Consider the following 14,835-nt stretch of genomic DNA (forward strand, 5'->3'; position numbering starts at 1 on the left):
ATCAGGTCATAATCTTTTGGTAGCAGCTCCCCAGTGGAAGAGTTAAGCTGGCAAAGCTGCAGCTGTAAGCAAACTCTGAGCACTGCAGTCTAGGAGAGAGCAAAGATGCCAAGAAGAGTCCATGTTCTAAAGAAGGCATGCTCTTTGGGAAAAGGATTTTCTGCTCTTTGACCAGCTCTGCTTCTCACCTGGTTTTATCTACATTTCTTTTTTAAGTCTGTCTTTGATTTACACCAAAGGAGCAGAATTATGCCTAAAGGACACATTCGTTTGTCTAATTCCCACTATGGAACCAGGTCTGCACTTTCCACTGTGCTTTTATGTACTTAGTAGCACTGTGAAATGCAGTAGGTTTGTTTGAAATTACAAAATAACTCACATCAATGCCTCTTTTTGCTTTGCTTCAGTCACAGAATGTGTATGGTGTAAAACTTGCACTGCCCACATTGTCCAAAATTTATCTATGCACAGATGCTCAGTAAATTGCATATCTCCATCTGTGGCAATATTATTAGCTGGAAGAAGGTTTGAATTTGGTTTTAGTGTATTGTATTCTGATTCAGTTTGAAACTGTTTTCATTCCTTTGAATTTAGGGGGTGGGGGCTCTGCCATTGTAGTCAGCCCTAAAGTTAAAATATTTCTCAGTCTAAGCTGGAGAAGAAATCTGATTTAAATTAGCACAAACTGCTGTGTTCAGATTTTTGAAGCATCCAGTAAATTTTCAATGGCTTAGTGTGTGCATATGCATGTGTAATAGCTGTGATCTATTCACATGGAATAAGGATTTGAAATGGAAAAAAATGCAGTAAATATCTGGTAAATATATTTCTGGAAAGTAAATGGGCATTTTCTACAATAACCATACTGCTTAAATATTCACTTAACAATTTTTGACTGAGCATTACAAAGACTTCTAAAGACTGAGCAATGAAATTTTATAAGAAACTTGCAGAACTGTTATTTTATCAAGACAGAGGACAGAAGGACTGTGATTTGCACGAATCCAGCAAAAGCAATAGAAAGAAAATTCAGGCATCCTGTTCCACAACCTTATTTTAGCCACTCAAATAGCATTTATACAAGGAAACATAAGTACATGAGCTTTTCAAGAAAAATCTTCATAAGATTATAGTTGCTTATTAGATTATGGCACACATTGCTGTGTGCCATGATAAAGTACCATTTTTCTAAACACTGTAATCTTGACATTTTTACTCATCATTTTTCTTGTTCTAATTCCTTAAACAAATAGGTATTCAATTTTTAAAAATCCTGTAAATTCATGCCCCTGCTGGAACCATACTGAAAGCACTATCAAAACTGCTATTTGAGTGTTATAGAAATACACCTTGTTCTCACAGCAACCAGCAAATTCTAATATCTCCACCAAAAGAGCATGCACTGTGTTTGTCATCCAGGAAAACATTCAGGTCAGATCGTGTTCTTTATGAGGTTGCTCACACTTGGTGCTGGTTTTTCCCTGCAGAGGTGTACAGTCAGCCTTTCTCAACAGAACCAGGGGGTAAGAAATCAGCTCAGGTAACTCACTCCAGCTGAAATATTGCTTTTGAAGAATCAGAATAATTACATTGGAAGGTGACCTTGCCCAAATCCCTTACCTTCTAAATTACATGGGGTTCCTTAGGGCCTTGTCCAGGTGTCTCAGAGACCTCCAAGGGTGGCCATTACACAAGCCATTCTATTTTTTGACTGCACTAACTACATTTTTCCTGGTGTTTAGCTAGAATATTCCTTGCTGCAGACAAGAATCCATTGATTGTTGTTCTGTCATTGATTACCTCCAAGAGTTTGACTCTGACTTCTCTGTGCCCACTTAGTAGGTAGCTGAAGAAAGTTCTCTCCTCCAGATCAAACTAACCCAGCTCCCTCAACCTCTCCTTGCACAGCAAGTTCTCTTTCCCTCAGCCAGATGCTTTGTAGTTTGTTAATGTACTTCTGCATTGGACAAAATTCCAGTGTAACCTCCTGAAATGACAAAGCAGGGATTAATCCCTCTTCTTAACCCTCTTGTTATGCTTTTAGTAGTGCAGCCCAGTATGTAGTTCTGCCTCATTGGAAAGGCTCAGATTTCACCTGTAACAGCACCATTTGTTTGTCTTTTTTTGCTTTCCATTACCAGGAGCCTCCAAGTTTTAATCGATGGTTGAAATAAGGGTGATGGCAGTGAGATTGCCATTTTTCTAGCAGATAAGGCAGAGTGCTGTTTTTCAGGTGTTTTGAAGTACCATTTTGCAGTAAGGTTACTGATCAGCTTGTAAGACTGAGTGGAAATTTCCCATTTCAAACATTTAGGTGCTTGGCAAGGTATCCAGAGCTTTTCTCTTGATATATGGTACTGCTGAGTTTCAAGCTGCATTTTGATGCCTGTTTGCTAGAAACTGGGCTAGTGCACTTTTTGGTATGAATGTCCCGGCTGGTATTTTTAAGGATGCACCATTAAACCTAAATCAGTATTCTAACTTGATACCACAAATTCTGTCATCTTAATTATTCATCTGTTTTTGAATGCATCAACTCATTATTCTACCATGTGAACACATTGGATGTTCTGCTTGGTGTTGGATTCTAGCATCTGTGTTGGATTATATTACTTTTCCTATCAAAATCCATTTGGACTAAGATACACCACATTTGTGAAATACATAAAATAATGGTTTTTCAGAAGGATTGGTAAATGGTTACATTCAGCAATTTATCATCACTGTTTCAAGCTTGAAAAACTATGTCTTTCTCTCATGCCCAGGAAGGTTTCAGACACTATATTTCATTAAATTCCCAAGCAACTGAAGTTACAATCTTCAGAGGTGGCAGGGTGACTTAAGCTGACATCATCTCAGCTTCAGCTCTGTAGAAGATTTGCTCATCGTTTTGGAGCTGTTTGTAGTTAATCATATTAAAAAATATAGTCTTGCCCATTATCTCATTTTGGATGTTCCTCTTAGATTTAGAAACATCCATAAACTAGAAGAGAGTTCCTCAATAATGTGTGGGGAAAGAAAAAATAAGTTAGAATGTAATTACAGACCAGTTGAGTTGCATTTACTTTTATGTTTAGATAGTGGAGGTTCTATTCTACCAAGTGTGGTGTGGAGAAATCTTCCATGTAGAAGTTTCTGCTCTTTATTTCCCAGGGGTAAAGTGTGGAAGGGTAGAAGCAAAAATAACCACTCAGGTAACACTGATCCAAATGTACGCATAAACCTGCATGAATACATTTGATTTGGCCATAAGGTTTGCTACCAACTGCCCTCCTGAGTTTCCTGGGATTTTTCAGGTAAGCTGGCCCAGCCTGCGCTGAAGCACATGCTGCCTCTGCTAGTGGTGCATGAGCAGGTTGCAGGAGGATCTGCGGGTGACACCCATCTCTGCCCTACAGACAGATCCTGAAGGAGTGTTGGCTCAGAGGGGGAGCTCAGGGCAGAGTTCATGAAGTCTGTCTCCTGGGAAGAAGTGATAATTGGACTGGACAGGTTTGGACTGAGGGCTTAATTTAATGTCTTTTAAATCTTAGTTTCTTCCCTTTTCATACCACAGGTAGGAAATCAGAGAAGGTAGATTATGACAGGTCAGTCCAGGTTTAGAGTGCTCTGACTGTGAATTGCTATAAATGAGAAAGTACTATGCAATCAGAGCACAATACCTCTCAATATCTTCCCAGCTGCTCTTTCCATGACAGAGTGATGGGCAGAGGGAAGAATGACATCCTTCATGCTAGGGAAAAAAAATCAGAAGTGCAAAAGAATCAAACGGCCATAAAATATAAAAACATTACCTTAATTCAGTATCTCTAAGAGGGGGCTTAATACCATGCTGTTTGGGGCATCTGGGGCTGCTGGAACATGGATAATGAAGTTACCTATGTGTATAAATGACTACTTCTGGTATCTTACTCTGGCTAAACTTGAGACAGAATCTCTCTGAATACAAAGTAGGGCAGCATGACTTGCATTAAAAGGGGCTGGTCTGCTCTCTTGAGGTGCTGAGAGCATCCACTTCCTGCAAGAAGGGTGTCAAAATTGCTCAGCCTTTTGCAGAGTTATGCCTTAGAACACTGTACCTCTAACAGATTAACAAGCAAAATAGTAAAAAAACTGAGTGGGGAGTTGCCATGGTGATCATAACATTTGATAACTGCAAATAACACTGCTCCATACAGCAACCGTGAACCAGAATACAAAGATGGCATTTCTTGTGACCGAAAGTCCAAATTCTTAGAAGCCTTGACTCATTCACTGTCAGTATATTGATAGTTAATTCAATTTGAAGTTTATCTTTAGTATGACTTCACACTCAAAACACGTTTCCTGTTTTGTAGTCCCCTAATGAAATGTCAGGGACTGTAAAGAGAGAAAACTGAATTCAGAAAGCTGTGTGGAGATGGTAACAAAGCAAATATCTGTCAGCACATGGTTTCCTCTCTGCTGGGTGGCTATAGGTACTGGATTCCTCTTGTACAGCTTTGAAAGGACAAAGGATACAGAAATGGGTTCTTTGCCTAAGCCAGCCTGCCATGGAAAATCACAGAGAACCAAGGCAAGAAGTAATGCATCTGTCTCTTCCTTTTACACCCTGTCTTCTAGATTTGTCTGGCTAGAATTGAGAAGCAGAGAACTAAGAAAAGGCAGAGTCACCACTCTAAAACAGAACAGATTTAAGCTTTTTGGTCTGTTACTATAGAGGGGCTGTTCAGTCACCTTTAAAATAATGTTCTTCTAAATATGTAGCTAGTGTATCTCCTAAATCTGTAGCTACAATTTTGTGAGACATCAGACTTTGACTAACTGGAAACAAAATTTGTTTGCTCTCACACTAGCAGCCATTCGGTTCCTGATTACTAATTTAAAGTTTTCTGTTGATTCTGCTCACAAATCTAGAAGTTACTCTAGTAATGAGCAGAGAGACTCAGAGCTACCTCCTCAGAGAGTGGAGTGACTAATCAAAGCATCAGTTAAAGACAACATGATGTTGCATAGGCACCTTGGGAAAAGAGAAGATTTTGCAAACTCATTGAATCCTATTTTAGATAAAAACTTCTAGTCCAATTGTTATAACATAAAATTGATGTCTTTATGATTATCAACAGATTTTGACAGCCTAACTTCACTTCAGGCTTGGTCATATTTTTTTTCACAGAGACATCAGTGCATGTTTTCTAAGACACAGGGAGATGCTGTCAAGTGCACTTGTGGGAGAAAGTGTTCCATTTGCTATCATCTACTATGGCCATCAAGCTGAGCTTCATGGGACTGACACAGGATTGGATCGACAGGCTGGACTATCGCCAGCCTTTTTTTTCTCTTTTTTTTTGCCCCCATTCATTCCAAGCATAGAGATTGTAATTGCAGACTGACTCTTTGAAAGACACTGAGTCATCACTGTCTATTGCAGTGCTAAATCTTATTTTTGTATCACTAGCAAGTACTTTTGAAGTATCCCTGCTATTGGTTCTGTGCTCTTAGTCTCGGTGAGTCTGGGTTTGTTTGTTTACTGCAATTAGGCGATGACTGTGAGTTGTGAATAAAGCCTAGGGGGAAAGGGCATAGAAATACTTATTTCTGGCAAATCAGAAAGTGCATGTTGTTCTTTATGTTAGCATATGACTCAGTCAAGAAGGTAAAATTTTCTGATTCAAGATTTGAATCAGACCATAATTTTCCATGCATCTGTTGCATTTCTGCATTCGCCTAAACTAGTTTACAGATGATAATAAAGTTAGGTGTGAAGGTTTAGCAAACTAAAGTTGTCCTTTGACTCACTTGTATAAAAAATACATTATCTGTTACTTTAGGAAAATGAGAAAATAGTACAAACTTAAATATGAATATAACTGATTGAATTACTTCTTTCTTTGCATGTTTACAATTCAGTTAGCCCTTGTTTAAAGGGATATAAAGGTTAAGCAGACATACTTGTACATGATATGAGGAAAGGGGTAATTTTAGGATGTGTTTTGAGATTAAAGGGTGTTGAGTCTCATGTGAAATTGGGGAATCTGTCTCAGTTGGACATTATGGGAGAATCAGTTTTGTCAAAGCTCTGTGTGCTCCTTTGTAGGAAAGGGAAAAGTAGCAATACTAAGCCCTAAAGAAAGAATATGAGCAGGAACAAAATTGGGGAGGCAATAATGTAAATATTAAGGTATGATGTAGCAAAACACATAGAGGGAGCAAAGATGGAAGGGGAAAAGCATATGGGGGACACAGCTCTTCTCCAAGAGACACAGAGACACAGACCTTGAAGCTTTCTATAGATCTCTGCCAGAAATAAAATTCCCAGGGTCCCAGTGCTTTCCTCTCCTGTGCAAGTGACCTGAACTCTTTGCTTAAAAACTCCTACAAGCTGATAGGAAGCAAACAGCCAGGAGCAGGCACAGGCCAGCTGGGGGCTGGTCCTGTGTGGCAGATGGAGTCTGTAATCCACTCTTAGGAACTCTGTCATTGATTTCTGACTTCCTGTTTGTGTTCAGCAGTGACAGTGATTTCACTGTTCCATTTCTCCCCACTAAGTTTGCCTAGAGCATGGTACCCATCAGCAAAACCTTAAATGAATCAGAGTTACAAGATGCTCGGTCTTAACAGGGAAGTACATCAATGAGAGAGAAACAGCAGACAATGGAAGTCCTCCCCCCACACTTTACACTGTGCCAATGTATGGCACTGCAAAGCATCCTTCATTGTTCACCTACGTTCATATTTTGTCATTTCATGAAATTAATCCTTTCATGATTGCTAATTACTGTGTTTCTCATTAATTTCTTTTCTTGGAGGAAAACCAGCCCTCAGAAACACAATGATTGTTTTCAAATTTGCAAAATTGTTACTCATTGCAGAAACAGGATTGCCTTTTCCACAGAAACTCTACTAATCTGTGCTAGTTACTAGATCCTTCTGGGAAATAAGTTTTATTTTGCATGCTGTTGAGAGCAAAAAATTGGGAAGTGATGCTAATGAGAAGCTACTAATAATGACAACTGAAGATCAAAATATTGGAAAATCATAATAAAGAAGATAATTCCCAATTAAAACAGATTGGGATTTTAAGGGATTTTTAAAATGAGATTATCCTAAGTAAAACTGATTCCTTTGGGGAAAGTATACTGCTTTCAATTTAAATACTTCCAGAAGTTTTCCTTTTACATGAAGAATTACCAACAGTGACAGGAAAAAAGGAACTCAAAGGATAATATCAATCTCACCTAACTTTAGCCATATAAAGTCTAGGTAAATTAGTTATCTGATTTTCTCTTGTGAAAAACAGAGAGATAAGCACCTACTTAGTGCATTTCTACTAATTCTAAAGCACATCCAAGACTTATTCAAGGAATTGTCCTGATGATGCCAGAACAACTGCTTTAGAGCAGAATGATACCATTTGGAAGCAGTCCAAAGAGCAAATCCAAAAGAAAGTTAAATTTATTTAGAAAAATAAAATAAAAATAAAGAATTGGTTGTTTTCAGTGGCTGATCTCCTGTAGCTTGTCTTGTAACAGTGGAGGAGCAGCACTAGTGTGCTTTGGGGTGTGGGAGCACACCAGGACAGAGGGCAAGGTCACGCTGGCTGCAGTGGCAACCCCAAAACACCTGGATAGCAGCAAGCTGCAATGCAAAATCCGTGCAGGAGGACCAGCAGAGCACTGTAGGCAGGTGAATAATCCTTGCAGTTGGCAGTAGTGACAGACACCTAAGTGCAGCAGGACTACAAGTAGCTGGTTCACATCTGGCTGGTCTGGAGCCCTTCAGAGCAAGTAGGGGTTTGTCTGCAAGAGAGAAGATAGCTGGTGGTCAGAGAGGCTGGTGAGATGTATCTAAATTGTTTGTCCCTGCTTGCAGAGGTTTTGATTTGTGCACATATGTTCTGGGAAGACCCTAGGATTCACAATGTTTCATCTGTTTTGTACTTAACTTTTCTCCCTGTTTTCTCCATGGCTTTAATAAAAAATAGGTCCAGATACTGTATTCATCTTTGCTCTTCCCAGTGACTTTGCAAAAAGCACTCTCAGGGTAGAAAAGTCTACATTTTCAATACTTAACACCGTATGAAAGCTATTGCTTTGATTTTTTTCTGAGGAAATGCAGCTTTGATTGTGGCTATTTGCAGTTTCCAAATTAGAAGGTCATGAACCTGTTTCCAAATTAGAAGGTCATGAAACCACACCATGGTGATAGAAGATATTAAGAGTTTAATTATCTTTGCACACTCAAGCCATGCCATGAACAGTCATGATGCTTTATAAACCTGTGAAATAGTTGCTGGCTGAACCCATAATCAGCATCCATGTAGAAGGGCAGTGACTACAAATGTTGGTTCAGGGAAGCTCAGCAACTGTTAGATTGTAATTTTCTTTTTTTAGTTTAATTTCACTTGAATCAAAGCATCTGTTTAGACAAAACCTTTCTTAAGAAGCAGAAATCCTAACTGGACAGATTCAGAGATTGGAAAAGGTCAGCATGCTTTATTATCTGTCCAGTCAGATACAACTTTGGTATGTGAAAGGATATTTAAACTCAGGACTTATACATGAGCTCCCCAATAGTATGAGCTCATTCTGACTGAAATCAGAAGAGCCTGAGGTGTGGGTGGTGAGGCACTGACAGAGATTGCCCAGTGAAGTTGTGGATGGGTTCAAGGCCAGGTTGGATGTGGCTCTGAGCAACCTGCTCTAGCGGGAGGTGTCCCTGCCCATGGCAGGGGATTGGAATGGGATGATCTCTGTCATTTCCAGCACAAGCTAGTCTGTGATTCTGTGATGTTTTTGTGATTTTTCCCTTGACCAGGAACATTTTGATGTGATGGGCTGCTGTATTAAAGGACTGCTGTGCTAAACTTCCACTAGAGAAACCTTTGGCTACTTCAGTGGCAGTGCTGGAGCATCAAGAGTTTTGCATGGGACTGCTCTCCTAGAGATATACCAGCGCTTGATTACAGGAGATAAGGAGGGAAATGTGACTTGTGGCTAATTTTTTTATATTAATGCAGGTGCTGAGTTGCAGTAGGAGCACAGTTCCAGTTATACCACACTGTGGTCTCAGTTAATACTTGAGTTTCATTACAGAATCCTCCTGCTGTTGATTTTGACTGAGTGGCTTTCTTCTTCCTAAGATCTCTGGGGTCTAATCTGTAGCTTGTATTTTCCAGTGGGGAATGGATTTTGATGAGGGACCTGTGGAGTACACTGATGAGTGCTGTATTAAGTTAAAAGTCAAAAATTCTGCTGCAGGCAGTGCTTTGTACAAAGTGGCAAAGCATTATCCCTACCCATGGGATTTATGATAATAATATTAATCATAATGAATTACATTGGTATCTGTGTGGCAGTCATGACTTTTTTCTACAGCCGTTTTTTCTGCCCTACAGGGGTTGTATCTTTTTCATGCAGGTCAATGAGCTTTTGCTGTGATCAAAGCAAACATGCAAATGTAAATTCTTTCTATAAAGGTACAGGGGAAAAAAAATCAAGCGTTAGGATGGATGGGTAGTCAGTAACGGATAAAGATACTGTATAAGAGGCATACTAAGGCAGTTTATTCTGACTGGTTTGTTCCATGGTAAATGTTTGGGAGATACTTTTATAATGAAGAAGCTTTCTGGAATAAAGAGCTGCTAACATAGTCCTTTCTAGTTTGAGCTCTTTTTTAGAAACATCTGCTGGTAATGTTAATTCAAAAAAACTATATGGATTACATTTTGCCAAGACTGAGTTACTTCATTATTGTTTTAAATATTGTCCCAGGTTTAAGAAAGGAAGTGCTAATAGTTTGAAAAGAAAGATTAATAATGTGAGAAAACATCTCCCATGTGAGACACCAATAAACTGACCAAAATTTGCTGCTGAGATCCAGTTGCTGACCTTACAAAACACAGAAATTATTGAGAAAATCTTTTTATGTCACTGTTGGAAACAGAAAGGATTGTTTGAAATGTAGAAACTACACTTGTTCCTCAGTGTGACCTTTTTCCTTGCTGATGTTCCTAGCTGAGGCTCCCTCATTTTGCTCCGTATCATTTCCTGTGAGCTTTGGGTGTCTTTTCAATGTAGTTGATTTCTGGAAACTGAAGAGCAGATGGTTAGTGTTTGTAAATTGCCAAAGCCCCGTGACTTTAAATAGATAGTTGCCTTGAAAATTTGAGCAGCTAACATAACTATTTAAGGGCTGTGTAATCCTTTTATTTGGTCCTCCCTTACTGTCCTGTATAAATGAAAATTGAATAACTTTTTTAGACTTCTTAAATGGTAGAGAATCTTTTTATTTACATCTCACATAGTTTAATGATAATACACAGTTTAAGATATTATTCAGATTCTTCACTTTAAGCATAAGTTTAAATACATAAGCATTTTTATAGCTTTACAAATACATCAAAATATGTGATATTGACAGATTCAAGTTTTGTAATTCAGTAACATATATTTTACAGTGAACATAAAATTATAGGAAAAATAGACAGTGTAACTTAAGGTTTTATTTTGCATTTATTTAGCAGATTGTGATCTAAAACTTTTGCCTGAGAAATAAATAAAAAATATCTGTTTTAGCTTGTAGATTGCAGTTTTAAAAAAGAGCTCATATTTAAAATGAATTTATAAAATCTGATTCAATCTTGACAGTTTTATTGGCATATCTATTGCTGCCAAAGGAAAAAAGAAATATCGAATTTATATTTTGCAGTGCATTTTATAGTCATTGTTCTAGCATTTCCTTTGTAATAGAAGGAATAAATCAAAACCATGTAACCCACCCTTACTTTATTGCAAATATATCAACCAATATTCTGTCTGGATGTTTTCTTTGCTGCAAGCAAAGAGTAAAGGATTATTTCTGCATGTCCATTAATCTCACAGAGGAATGAGCTGGGAACTCCATCTCACCAGTATCCCTGAGCACCAGGTGGACATCTCAGTCCCCTCCAGGTTCTGAGTGTGTGTTTCACCTCTTACCCTCACCACCCTGTCAGGTCACTGAGCTGCCTCTTTACCCCAGGATCGTTTGCCTTCCCCTTTAATCCTCACCTGATTCCTCCTTGTCCCTTGAAAGGTCCCTTGTACCTACACTTCTCTGCCCATTAATTAACTCTCTGCACAAGAGATACCAAGACAGGTGATGCTTTTTTCTGCCTGTTATGCTCTCTCCACAACCTGTGCCTTTTTCATCTGTTTACCTCTAAGGAGGGAGCAGCTCTTCTCTAGATGTGTAATTCACAGCACAGCAGGTCTCCACGTTTAGGCAGCCTGGAGCTATTCACTGTAGTAAGGAGGTTATTGATGATTATGGATGATAACAAGGTTTTAGAGGTGGCTTTTTCTTTGTTACTGCAACTGATAGGGCAAAACTCTTCATCTTTCAGATCATAAAGGGCTAGAGAGCAAGGAAATAGATCCCTGGTTTGACGTGCTCCAGCTCTCTGTGGTCTTTCCATACTGCTCATTGTGTGGACAAAGAGACTGAATCCTAGAAACTACCTTATTTATAAATGGTTTCTGAATTGATATTTTAATTTTTGTTGCAAGAAAAATAAAACAGTATTACTCTGTTTTGGTTTTTTTTTTTTTTTTGGCTTGTGTTGTAAAGCCTTCATGTCATCTTATTTCGGAGCCAGGTGCAGAAAATTGATGTTATTCTACTTTTTTGTTGCTACTTTGGTAGCAGAATATGCTGAAAGCTGACTATACTTTTGTTTTGTTTGGTTCTGACACAATTGCCTCTTTCCCTTCCAATTAGTCACTGGATTATGTGCCTTTTCTGCTATGTTTTTTGAGTTTAAGCACCTTACTAACACCTGGCTAATATCTTACAGTCCCAACGGCTTTTCATCTGCAGCAGTATTCAGTGTTTCCCCCCTTTCATTAAATGCTTCTCTCTCCCCAGCACTTCACTTCTTCTCCTCATTTCAGCTGTGTGGTTCCTATGGAAACACACTTTCCATATACACTTTAGGTTGTGCTTCAGCATAAAAAAAAAAAAAAAAAGAGACAACTATTGTATCAGCCTCTCCTCTACAGAACGAAGGCTCAGACATCTCCAGCCCCCCATCTGGTACTGCCTGACTCACTCTGGGTAGGGATCAAACCTGTTTGTTTGGGGGGAATGTGGATTTTCTTAATATGTAAATGTGTTTTGCAATAAGTATCTGGGTTTCTCTGCATTTGAGATACTTAACAGGCATGCTCTTTCTGGCAAGCAAGGTAGGCTGGTGGGATTCATCCTTAATCTTCAAAACTAGTTATGAAAGTATACTGCAGAAAATAACATCTTCAGGGGCCACCAGGCACTTGCAGAATCTCTCAGGGTTGTGGTTCACTCTGTCTGGGCTTCCATCAAGTCAGATAGCCATTGCTACTTCACAAGCAGATACAAGCTGTACTCAGCAAATAAAAATCATCTCTCTCAGTCAGCTCTCACAAGCCATCAACAAGTCTATCACAAACAAAATCAACAAGATGTTCCCATTTGCAGCTTTTGGATGGTAATGACACAGTCTGTTACAAACCCATCAGATGCTTAGTGCTGGGCTGCTTTGAGAGTGTTTGAACACGTTGCTCTCCAATGCAATGTTTTGCTTAGAGTGAAACAATCTTTAAATATTTGCACAATATTTGATAATGTCCACTCAGCTGAACATGAGAAGACAGAATAAAATACATCACATTACTTATATAGATTTCTACACTTGAATCTATATAAAATCAGCTTTTCAAAACCCACTAACTCTTTCCAAAGACCAGGGGCTGCCGTTTGTTATCATGTCTTTGTATTATCCCAGTGATCCTCTATTATGCATTCTTTTTCTACTACATTTCATTTTAGAAATACAGAGCCTACGAGTCATTTCTGCACAAACCAGTTACATTTTAGGTACGAGAGGCAATTAGAGATGTTTGCAGAAAGGCAGAAGACAGAGTGCAAGGGAAACAATAATGATCAGTAAGATGGACTGCAGCCTAATAATACCACTTCAGATTTGTTTGTATCGTGGAAAAGATGATCAAAACAAAGATCTGGGATAATTAATTTTGGATAGATTTCAGTAAAATAAGATTTCATCTGCCAATGACAGAGAAAAAGAAATAGCAGTAATTGAAATGTGATATGGAAGCTCGAGCACAAGATTTAGTTGTGTGGAATGGAATTGACTCTGCTAAGCATTAATAATACTACCTGGGCCCGGAAAAACAATTTAAATTATTTGTAATTAGTAGAATTTGGCTGAATTTTTCAAACACTTCTGAGAGACCATAACATCCACAGGGAAATGCTTTCTATGTCTAGAAATGACTGTAGGTTTTAGCAATAAGTATGTTCTAAGCTTTGAGTAAAAATACATAAAGCTTCTAAAGACCAGATTACAAAGATTTCTCCTCAGGTAATTAAAGCAATGTTCAAGAATCTATCAAGTAGGTCTACTGAGTAACAACTATTAATTTCTGGTTACATGTCTACCTAAAAGCTTTTAGAAACCTGACTGGTTCCTTGCATCTCTAGACTCTAAATACTTTTCAAACTTTAAGAGTAGAGAGACTTAATGAATTTTTTTTTAAATTTGCTCCTAATGTGTTATGCCAGACTTGTCTTGGATTGTGGCTGGGCCATAGATGTGCTAGACTGCTTTACAAAGCTAGATTCATAATTTCTTTTCTGTTCTTATGTTATCAAGCAGCTGCAGTCCCCTCCCTGCAGTTCCCATCAAAAGCTCATTTTGTCATTTTGTGGTGGTGTACTGACTTTCTGGAGACTTAAAAAACAAAAAAGAGAAAATGCTCATCATTTAAAGGGTTGTCTACGTGGTGTGTTTAGGCAGATGAGAAGTTGCCCTGCCTGTTGTGAATTGACTTGTGTCTTTTCATCTGTCTGATCCATTCTTGCAAAAATGCTATTGTGGCAGCAGCAATCCTGAAAACATTTTCCCCTAAGCTTTAGCAGAAATTGTGCTGTTCTGACTATGCTATCAATCACTCAGTCCAGAAGTCAAGCATTTATCAGACAATAGTTGTAGGAAGAGTTCTCTCAGAATCCTATTTAGAAATAAATTTGCTCATTCTTACATGTGCTGGTTAAGGTTGAATATGATTGTTCAGTTGTATTAAAGGTACAGAGAATAATGAGATCATAGAATGATTGGGATTAGAAAGGACCTTATAGGTCATCTAGTTCCATCCCACTGCCGTGGACAGGGACACCTTCTACTAGACCAGAGTGCTCAGAGCCCCATCCAGCCTGACCTTGAGCTCAGAGCTTGTCTCCTTTACCAGAGACATGGATTGTATAACAAGATGTATCCAATCACCAGGCAAAGCAGAAAGCTTCTGAAATAGAGCTATTGATTTTATATAGCCTTAAAGCGGTGATTTTTTTGTCACCACTTTTCTGCATTAATTACTGTAGCAAACATATGCCAGCAATGGTTCTTCTCACCTTACCTTTGGAAGGAAAACAGTGTGGGCAGGGAAGTGTTTCACTTGGATTTTTAAAGTTATCTGTACATGCATATTACTACATAATCATATTATTTAAAGGAAGATGAGAAATTATGTTTAAAAGCAAATCTGGTGAGGTGTGTGACTTCCTCAGTTTTGTTAGGAATTCATTCCTTAGCCATTGGCTGACCTAGAAAAATGGGGTTCAGCTTTTGTGTGCATGGTCTGAGTTATACTGGTGTACTTCCAGCCATAGTAACTTTTATATTTGCAACTAATGTTTGTTGATTGTGAAGGTTTGCAGGTCCAGGAGCTGCAAATGTTCATACTTACTCAAATCAGAAATGAACGTGAGTGATTTGAGCTCTTACATCTCTGGGCCTGTCATAATCTTTCCAGACTA

General features: G+C 38.6%; 1 protein-coding gene across 40 annotated transcripts in view; it reads left to right on the forward strand.

Moving 5' to 3' along the window:
• Nucleotides 1-14,835, forward strand: part of DLG2 (discs large MAGUK scaffold protein 2) — a 993,421-nt gene that overhangs the window by 850,108 nt on the left and 128,478 nt on the right. Inside the window, exon 1 of one of the 40 annotated variants that reach the window (XM_074535081.1) lies at nt 11,991-12,075. The exons of the other annotated variants lie outside the window; for them this stretch is intronic. The gene's annotated coding sequence lies outside the window, so the exon portion shown is untranslated. Of the gene's footprint in view, nt 1-11,990; nt 12,076-14,835 lie in introns of those variants that run through there. 40 annotated transcript variants of the gene reach the window in all.

Source organism: Zonotrichia albicollis, chromosome 2 (assembly GCF_047830755.1).
Source record: "Zonotrichia albicollis isolate bZonAlb1 chromosome 2, bZonAlb1.hap1, whole genome shotgun sequence".
In the NCBI taxonomy this organism is placed as follows: Eukaryota; Metazoa; Chordata; class Aves; order Passeriformes; family Passerellidae; genus Zonotrichia; species Zonotrichia albicollis.